Source organism: Macaca nemestrina, chromosome 1, assembly GCF_043159975.1.
Source record: "Macaca nemestrina isolate mMacNem1 chromosome 1, mMacNem.hap1, whole genome shotgun sequence".
Lineage (NCBI taxonomy): Eukaryota > Metazoa > Chordata > Mammalia > Primates > Cercopithecidae > Macaca > Macaca nemestrina.
In genome coordinates this window covers 167,825,263-167,835,787 of record NC_092125.1, presented here as the reverse complement: position 1 = coordinate 167,835,787, position 10,525 = coordinate 167,825,263, and the positions used below count along the sequence as shown (strand labels likewise).

The 10,525-nt window shown below is 42.0% G+C and overlaps 1 protein-coding gene across 2 annotated transcripts in view; it reads left to right on the top strand.

The window, feature by feature from the left end:
* The first annotated feature begins 1,071 nt into the window (after positions 1–1,071).
* The window catches only part of LOC105498452 (phosphodiesterase 4B), a 585,501-nt gene continuing 576,047 nt past the window's right edge, over positions 1,072–10,525 (top strand). Inside the window, exon 1 of one of the 2 annotated variants that reach the window (XM_011770587.2) lies at positions 1,072–1,437. The gene's annotated coding sequence lies outside the window, so the exon portion shown is untranslated. The remainder of the gene's footprint in view (positions 1,438–10,525) is intronic. The other variant, XM_011770584.2, reaches the window with a different exon arrangement.

Sequence of the window (10,525 nt, the reverse complement as noted above, 5' to 3'; positions counted from 1 at the left end):
TTCTCTGACTGAAAGGGTTAGACAACCGGGGAAAAGGAAACCTGTGCTTTCCAGCATACCTCTCGCACTCTACACACACACACACACACACACACACACACACACACACACACACACACACACAGACAGACATACACACACACACACACACACACACACAGGACTCCACCCTGTTGCATTTTTAAAGCAGGCTCAGTGAGGTCCCAGAGTGCCTGTTGCTCCATCACACGAATTCCCAAGTTGTGGGACCCATCTTCATGGGTGTCTTGGTGGAGAATCTCTTGGGAGGTGATCTGACCTGTTGGTTCAGGAGCACTGCGCATATTCACTCTGGAGCCCCTTTGTGCAACAGGAGACCAGCGGACTCCCACGGTCCCACTGGCTCCTTCCACGTAATGTGCCCCGCTGACTCTCTCGCCTCCCCCAACACGGGATCTGCGTTCCCTGCGCCCCAGTCCCTCTTTGTGCAGCCAGTAGCTGCAGAGCTCTTCGTCCTGTATTCATGGCAGATGCACAGCGAGTGACTGACACGTTTCAGGGACGGCGAATGGGAAAGAGCGCGGGCGGCCGGGGGAGGGGGTGTAGTGGCAGACGGCCGCTGGGATTATGAATGGGGGCTGGGGGGCCGGCGAGTGTGGGGTTCAAACCGGGATTTTCGGTTTCTGGCTTTGGATAGGCACGCAGGGCTGTGTGTAATCCTTCAGCTCTGGTGGTAAGGGAGATGCTGTGAGCTCCCAGCTGGGAGAGAGGGTTATTTTGCAAAACTCCCCTGGTACCGTGCCCATAGAATATTGCAGGAGGTCTGTGAGGTAGGTAGGGAAAGAAAATAACCTGGGAGGGCAATGGGAGAGGGCCAGACGACTGGGGACGGCGTGCTTTGCACCCTAGAATTGACAGGTGGTGGTCTCAGCAGTTACAACCTACTACACAGCATCTCATCCGTGCGATACGGTCACATTGTTTTTCCCCGCACCCGGCTGAAGAGCGCAGCGCGGCCGACCAAGTGGCATCGGCGAGCTGTCTCTTCCGGGGGGCGGGGGTGGACAGTAGGGAGAGGGGGTTTAAAGGGCCAGAGGAGGAGGGAAGAGCTGAGGGGCGCGTCGCCAGCGCCTGTGTCTCCCTGGCGCGGGTCCCCCAGGCTAGCCCGCTGGCCCGTCCGCGCGCGCGCTCCGCAGCCGCCCCCGGCCCGCGCGCCCCTTCCCGGGGCTCCTGGCCTCTCCTCAGCGGCTGCAGGCTCTTCGTCGCGGGCCGGGCTGCACGCGAGCGCCCTCCGGGCAGACTTTCGTCCCCCCTCCCCCGGGAGCGCGGAAGGCTCACTCCCAGCGCACGGTCTACCCGCGCCGGGTGGAGTCCCGGCGTCCAGAGAGCTGCGGCCGCGGCTGTGCAGCAGAGGCGCCTCGGGCAGGAGGAGGGCGGCTTCCGAGAGGGCAGCCTGAGGTAAGGGCTGCCTAGGAGGCTGCGGGTTTATTTTTCCTCATTCTCTTACTTCATCACACACCGAAGCCGCAATGGAGAGTGTGGGGTGCTGTAGGACTGATGGGGGGCGAAGAAGGAATGGGGTCGGCGGGCCTGGATGGTCGTATTGACGGCGTCATTGTTGCCCCTTGTAGAAAATCCGCCAACCGGCCTCTAGCCTTTCGCCCTCATCTTCTCTGCCTCGGCTTCCGCCTTTGGACCTCTTGACAAGTCACTGGGGAGGAGAGGAAGGAGAGAGGCTAAGGGAGAATGGAGAGAGGCAGAAGGATTCAGGGCTTGGAAGCCCTGGAGTAGGTGACGGATGGGCGCGCGGTGCCCAGTGATTGACTGCAGGCGGCAGGCGCGGAAGGGAGCCTGAACTACCCAAGAGTTTGCTGGGCTGAGGCTGCAGGATGGTCCTGCCTGCCCTGGTGGCTGGGGCACCAAGGGGGGCGCACTCAAGCCTCGGCATCACCAAGGCTCTGCCAGGAACTTTTGGGAAGCTCTGTCTGGTGTTTGGTTAGGGGGCTTGGACCTTTCTAAGCTACAAGAGTGTTTTGGGGAAGGAAGAGGCTCTCCTCCTTCCTCCCGTCACTTTCCTTGATGCCTACTCTCTTTTTCCATCTTCCTGCTTTGCCTCCTTCCTTCCCGTTTTTCACAGGCCACCTTCCTTGTGCGGTACTTCAAACACAAATCGGAATCCACTGTGGCCAACAGCTTTAAAGCGTGTATAAGGAGGAGCGCACAGAGGAATCGCTCTTAATTACAGTGGTTATATATACTTGTGTGTGTGTGTGTGTCTGTGTGTGTCACACACGTGCCTGGGATAATTTTTAGCAAGACTTTGAGATTGTCACCTAAAATTACATTGTACTTATATTAGGTTTACATCATAATTATATGATGCCACTGAACAGATGTGGTAACTCTATGCAGTCTACGTCTTAGATCTGAGATATAACTGTTCTTTGAATCACATGCATCTTTTAATTTCAAAGATTTCCAGCTGCTGGAAAATTCTTGGCTACGTTATAAGAATCAAAGGCACATTAAGCATAAAAAAAGGTAATAAAAGTCCAGATGCTATTTTTATTAGTAGATCATACTCCCCCCTCCCTTTCCTTTTGCTAAAAGCTGTTATTATACCAATTATATTCATAAAAACAAAACAAATTTGGAGATTTCCAAGTGTTTTTACCTACAACCTGAAGTGTAGGTAGGGGTCTGGAATTTATCTGTACACGAATTGACAAGAAGATAGATAAGGCCAATGATTTCACTGCAGGTAAAGGAAGTTGAGCTTCTTCTCTCTCAGGATACCTCATTTCTTGACATCCCAAGAGAGAAATCCCCTGAAGGTCAATAAGTATAACATTGGCCTATTCAACTCTTCAAATCAATACTTGTAGGACTTGACTGCAATATATTTGCTGGCTGTTTCTATTCTTTTTCATTTTCTAAACAACAGCGTGCCAATTTTGTTAATTTACAAAAAATAAGTAAGATTGTTAAATGGACTGGAATTGTTGAGATGGCTTGATTGATGCATTGAGGCTGTTTATCTAAATATCTATCATCTTTCTATTTTCCTTATTACAGTTGGGAGCTAAACAATGTTGCAGTGTGTCTACTTGTATTTTTATCAGCTGATTTGCTTTTCAGTTTCTGTGGCTTGACATATTTTGCAAAAATGAATTCTTTTAAATTTCACTAGAGAGTAACCTGTTAGATATACTTGTTTGCTTTCAAAATAGTACTGTTTTTGATTTGAGGAATAAGAAATCAATTATACATGGTTTTCTGATCTTGGAGTCCTTTGCCTATCTAGAGACAGGTATTTAATAGTAATAGGTACTGTGTATGTACAAGTAAAGGTTTGTTTGATGAAGATACTGGACACAGAAATAATAATTCCATTTTGGTTTACAAATGGAATACTTAAAATCATGAAGAAATAAAGAGTTCTAGGTTACTCTTAATATCTTACTTGACTTAATTTGGCTAAGGAGCAAGAGGTATATGGCGAGGTTTTCAGTTAGAAAGATTTGGGGGTTGATAATTTATTATCATGTCATACAATTTCACCCATTTCTATTTCCAAAAACCTTCAAGCAGCATAGTTTGGAGGTGTAGGATGTTGCTGACCACAAAACAAATTAGTGCCTTCAGGCACTGGCTATTGTAGACACCATGTGGTAATACAGTGGACACTGTGATGTGCCAAATCGTTCTTCAAGGAGGGACTTGTTGCCCCAGCTTCTGAGAGTGTGGTCAACAGACGGCCTTCAGTGGTCAGACTCTTCAGGGATTGCCTGAGCTGTAGAAAGCTCCCTTGTCCGAGGTCACACCCCTTTCCAGTGCAGCTCACATCCAGTGGCTGATCCATGTGGGAGTATAAAGATTGGGCCATCGCAGCACAACTCTGGAAAACTCTGAGGGATCTTTCTAGCTCTGGAGCTCCCTGAGGGCTTGCATTGCAGCTCTACTTCTCCCTTTGGTCTTTTCTGTTTCTTTCCCCATCCTTCCTCAGGTGTGGATAACAAGGCGGTTCCTAATAAAATAGGGCTTTGAACTTCATTTCAGAATTAGCTTGCCAGGGAAACCAACCTGTGACGATATTCCTACCACATACATTCATTTTGCCAGTTTTAATCCATGGGTCTTTTGAAATGTGGTGTTTCAGCCATCAAATATGGTATAGAAAATGCGTATGTGGAAGGAATTTATAGTTGACAGTTTCTTTTTATTCCAACACTTGAAAAATGTTATGTCACTTCATTTCACAGGCCTCCCTGGTTTCAATGAGAAATTTGTTGTTGCTTGAATTGATGCTCCCTTATATGCAATGCGTCATTTCTCTCTGGATAGTTTCAAGATTATTTTCTATATCTTTAATTTTTGGAAGTTTGATTACGATGTGTTTTGGGATGAATTTCTTTTGGTTTGTTCTGTTTGGGATTTGATCAGGTTTGTAATATGTAGGTTTGTCTTTCACCAAGTTGGGAGATTCTTAGGCATTATTTCTTCAAACACAAAAGTATTTCAGCCCCACTCTCTTTCTTATCTCCTTCTGTGACTCCAATGCTATGAAAGTTGGATCTTTTGTTGTTGTCCTACAAGACCCTCAGGCTGGGTTCATCATTTTTTTTCCTGGTATTTTCTCTTTGTTAAAATAGAAAACATTCTGCTGATCTGTTTTCGAGTTCACTGATTCTGTCCTCTGTCTTCTCCACTACGGAGTCCATCTAGTATTTTATTTTGATTACTGTATTTCTCAGCTCAATAATTTCCATTTGGTTATTTTTGCAGCTTATGCTTATTTGCCGAGACATTCTATTTTTTCATTAGTTTCTAGGGAATTTGTATTTGCTTGCTGAAACATTTTTTTGTTTTGTTTTGTTTTTGAGACAGAGTCTTGCTCTGTCACCCAGGCTGGAATGCAGTGGCACGATCTTGGCCCACTGCAAACTCTGCCACCCGAGTTCAAGCGATTCTCCTGCCTCAGCCTCCTGAGTAGCTGGGACTATAGGTGCGTGCCACAATGCCCAGGTAATTTTTTGTATTTTTAGTGGAGAAGCGGTTTCACCATTTTGGCCAGGATGGTCTCGATCTCCTGACCTCATGACCTGTCTGCCTCAGCCTCCCAAAGTGCTGGGATTATAGGCTTGAGCCACCGTGTCGAGCCTGAAACATTTTTAGAATAAATGCTTTGTAATCTTTGTCAGATAATTCCAACATCTGATTCACTTAAATGTTGGTGTCACTTGATTGTCTTTTCTCATTCAAGTTGTGGTCATATTTTGGACATTTTAGCTATTATGTTAGAAGGCTCTGAGTTTCTATTTAAATCTTGTATTTTAACAGATAATCTCTCTGTTTAGGGTTAGCACACAGATCCTGGCCTACTTTTGTGGGCAGTGGTTTCAATGACAATTTAATTTCTAGAGACTTTGGGGTGATGTTAGTCTGCCTAGTTTGTTTGGTGCTTCTGGGCCTCCCACTGAACGCTGCTGGTGCCACCTGAAGGGGAAGAAGAAACCTCCCCAGGCCAGGCCCCATGGTGCCTCTAGGTCAGGGAAGTGTCTCTAAGTGACTTTCAGTCTTGCAGAAATGAGGAGCAGTCTTAGGCCTGGAACTTGTTGTGGCAGGATTCCTGGTGCCAGTGCTTTGAGGCCACCTAGTATTGTCAAATGGACCCCAGTTAGATGCAGACGAGGAATAAACCTACCTAGATCATTTTCTACTACCAGGTTAGGAGTCGGGAGACTCTGGGCCTGCTGTTGAATAGAGAGTTGGAAGACACCCACTGCCCTACTGCTCTATTGTTCCTCCAGTCCCGAGGTCACTAAGCAGTCCATCTCCCTCTTGCTACCATTCTCAGTCCTCCTTGAGATGCCCCTTGCATTATTCTTATTTTTTACTTTACAATTTTTTTTAAAGTTTTAAAAATTTATTTATTTATTTATTTATTTATTTATTTATTTATTTATTTAGAGTTTTGCTCTGTCACCCAGGCTGGAGTGCAGTGGTGCAATCTTGGCTCACTGCAACCTCTGCCTTCCGTGTTCAAGCAATTCTCTGGTCTCAGCCTCCCAAGTAGCTGGATTACTGTCTTCTCCACTACGGAGTCCTCTGTCTTCTCCACTACGGAGTCCACCTGGCTTCTCCACTACGGAGTAACACCACACCTGGCTAATTTTTGTATTTTTTTTTTTTTTTAGTAGAGACTGGGTTTCACCATGTTGGCCAGGCTGGTCTTGAATTCCTGACCTCAAGTGATCCACCTTTTCTTGGCTTCCCAAAGTGCTGGGATTATAGGCGTGAGCCACCATGCCCAGCCACATATGCTTTTAAAAAACACTCTAGTTTTAATCCTCAACCACATAATACATTACTATCATTGAAAATACTAGTTTGATTGTATTTCCCTGTAATACATATTTGTTGTGGAGACAGAGTTTAAACCTTAGTTCAAGATAGCTTAGTTAAATTAAGTTAGTTAATATTAATGTAATTGGAGAATTAAATGTCAAGTCATACCCTGTCAGTAGAGTCTAAGACAAAAATCTTGGTATGTGACATTTACTCTATGAAACATTTTTTTTTTCAAGTTATCTTAATCCATTTGAAAAATATTAGTACTTCTTATTTATTGCCATCTTTGTGGGAAATACTAAAAAATCCTTTATCCCATAGACACTTTAACCTTAGAGAAAGTAAATGACATTATTTCCATAAGCAACTTGCTGATATTTTGAATGGATTAAGGAGCAGATACCAGGATTCTGTCTTTGGCTGTCCTGGTATATCACAGTGCTGAGTCATAGAATTATGGCATTTTTAGTACTGAAAGTGATCTTAGAGATCACCTATTTCAACCTTATTGTTTTATATTTTAGAAAACTGACATGTTAGAAAGTCATAAGGGAATCTAAGTTCCTTCAGTTCAATGATGGCAGGGCTTGTTTATTCTGAGTTCTTAGAATTTCCTGATTTGATATTTTCTTTAACAAATCAGAATTGCCTTCCTTTGAGAAGGCTTATTAAAAAACTATTGTGAGGTATAATCTTTCAGTACCTCTTTTTTAAAAAGAAAAAATACTTCAAGAAGTTGGGAGGACATGATTTTTTTTTAAATAAAAAGTAGGCTTCTTTGAAAATCTGAGGGACATATGGATCAATTATCCAGAAAAATGAACATATAGTCAAAAATTTGCATTCAATATTAAGTATTTACGGATTCCTAGGAAAGACCTCCAGATACTGTTTTGTGTTATACTTATGCATTAACTGCAGATTGTCTTTGTTGGGGAAAGTGATAAGGATAATGACTTATTTTATAGTCTGAGTCAGCCTTAAAGGCCTGTGGATGGTGGCAGTTGTCCTGGGCATGGTACATTGGTATGCTGCAGGATTTGTTTCCCTGTAGATTCTAGAGTGGCAGTAGGTGAGAAGGATGTAGCAGGACCAGCAGGTGTTCAAACACACTGACTGTGCGAAATACAAACAGGCAACTCAGCCCACAGGGCTTGCTCTCTCCTCCCCCATAACACACACACACACACACACACACACACACACACACACACACTTACAACATATATTAAGATTCCTTAGAAAGATTCTCCATCTGTTTCTTTCTGCTCTCACCTTCTTACCATATGGAGAAACAGTGTCCTTTTGAGAGAATTCTCTCTTTTTCTGATAAGGCTGCTCTGGTGGTCATTTAAAATCAATTTCACCTATATCAAATGTTAAGGGCTGAAAAAAGAAAGATTAAAGCAGCATTTGCTGTATTTACTGGGGGGATTTTTCTAAGGGTAAAAACAAAACCACATCCATGTTTTCCTTATATCACGGATAAAAAAAATATTTAAGACCATAGAATAATAACTGAATTCAGAGATCAGGAGGCAAGGCCAGTATTGAAATTACTTTTAAAGAGGCTGCCTATATATACTTAAAGGAAGTTCTTATATATATCTCTGTGACTAGTACAGCTCCCTGGATGAGAAATAAGACTGAATTGTTTTGCAGTGTCATGAAGTATACCAGAGTGAAAAACTCAATGCAGAAAAATGGGAATGTTGTACAAAAAGATATAATAGAATGAGGCAGTTTTTTTTCTGGTTAATTACCCTAGAAAGCACTGTGTAGGACTTCTATTTGCAAGGTTACACTTTAGTAACTGAGTAAGTGAGGACTGGGAACTGGAAGTCCTGAGTTCCAGTGCTGCTATTTATTGGGTCAGCGACATCCTGTGTGTAAGCCTCAGGGTGTAAAATAAGGCTAACTTATGATAATCTCTAAAGTTCTTTCCAGCATTATCATTTGGTGAAACTTCAGATTAGTGGATATTGTTCGACAAAACATTTGAGGCATTTTGTGATAGGCCTGTGCAATTAAGTATTATCCATAAGAAAGATCTCCAGGAAGTTAATATTTGAATTTGAAATTAGTATTATATCTTGACATGGTCAGAATTTGCAACAGTATGAGTGGTCACAGTTGGGTTAAGACTATCCAACTATATGGTTATAGCACATAGCACAATTTGGGGAACAAACATTTTGTTGACAATGATAATGACAATGGTCATGATGCTAATATGGATGGCACTAGATTTAACTGGACTGGAGGTGTGGTAGATACTGTAGATTGGCTGAATATCAATTCATCCCCTTTCTCTCTCATCTTCCTCTGCTATACAAAGTGGAAAGCAAAACATTCAATTTTCCAGCCTCCCTTGACAAAGATTAGATGAAAGCTTCTGGGGAGCACTTCCCTTCTCGAACAAAACTTCTTAAAACGAAGTCTCTTTCCCCTGTCTCTTACCCCTTCTTTCTGCATAGAGCATGGATGGTCCTTTGAGATGAGTGGCCTTCTTGGAAGGATGAGGAATAAATCCATAGGCTTAGGATGATGAAGTGGCAAAACAGCTGTAGCTTGGATTCTTGGTGGCATTTTCAAGATGTATCAGCCTTGCACTGCCTACCTCCAGATTTACTGTTCCATGAGAATAATATAAACCCCTTAATTGTTTCTTCCACTATTTGTTAGGTTTTTTGTTACTTCCAGCCAAATATATTTCCAACTGAATACATAAAGTAATTTTTAAGACTTCACATTTTACATTTTTGAAGGATAAAATTAGTGTCTACAGATCTATGTAATTACTGACCTTGGATATGAAATTTAGGGTACTTTGTACCAATTCTTTCATTTTCAAGAAGTTCGGGTGTGAACATTTTAGATAATTTGTATAATTTTCATCTTATTTTTCATTGCTTGAAGAATAGCATGAGACTTCAAGAGTCTCTGTTTTGCATTGCTTAGAGAATAGTTCAAATTTTATTCAATGGGTGAAATTTATATTAAGAAAACTCTTTCTGTGAGTCATACCTCCTACTTAGCTATAATCTTCGGTAAGATAGGGATATAGCTGAAGAATGCCAATGAATCTGGAAAAAAATTGTTTTCCCCATTTGGATTATAGGCAAAATGTACAGCAAAGTGGGTTGCCCTCTTTACCATTTAATGTAAGTTTGTTTCCACCAAATTCCTTCTGACTTCACACTATCACAAACTGAGAAATACTTTAAAAGGAGGAGTATAAAGGTGAAAGAAGGTTGGCATTTGCAGTACGTGGATATAAAGATGGAAAATAATTTTGTGCATATGACAAAGAATCTACAGACTCTCCATTTAGATTTGTCTGACTTAGTGCAGGGAATTAATTTTTGCTTTAAGCCATGTGATAAGAGAAAAGAAGGATTCGATTGGGATACATTGAGGATATTTTATCAGTTAAGATTGCATTCATTTGGGAGTAACCAATAATTTGACACACAATGCTACAACCAGCAAGGAGTTGGTTATTTTTTTTACACAACATAAAGTGTCAGCAGAAAGATAGTTCTTAATAACCAAGGAGACTATGAAGGAATTGGTCTCCTTCTTACTTTTGACTCCACTGTAATTAGTGTATGTGTTTTATTCTCCTGGTGAAAAGACAGTTAGTAAAGCTCCCAGGCATGACATCTGTACCACAGGCAGGTAGAGGGGGCCAGGCACAAGGCACACAGCAGCTAAGTCAGTCCTTTTTAATAAAGAAAATATTAGCTTACTGGGAAGTTGCATCTGGTAGACTTCTAAAATCTTATTCACCAGAACTACGTCAATGGCCATACCTAAGTACAAGGAAGTATGAGAAATAGTTTATTTCTGTTTTAATTGCTGTCTGGAAAAATGGGTATCTCCCCAAAATGTCAGGATTCTGTTATAGATATGGGGTAGGAAACCACTATTGTCATTGCATATGAAAATATTTTACAGCTTTTTAAATACTTGCAGTGTTGTCTCATAAATTTGTAATCTGGAGATTTCTTAAAATATGATAGTTTAAAATGGTTATAAATTTTTATTTGCCTTATTATCTAATGTTTTTTAATCAGTTGTCATTGTGTCAAGAGAGCTGACTGATGTATGAAACTGAGTGATAGTATTGCTATTAAATGAATTATAAGCAAAAAAAGTCATAATTTTCTTCTACGTTAATAATGACATATAT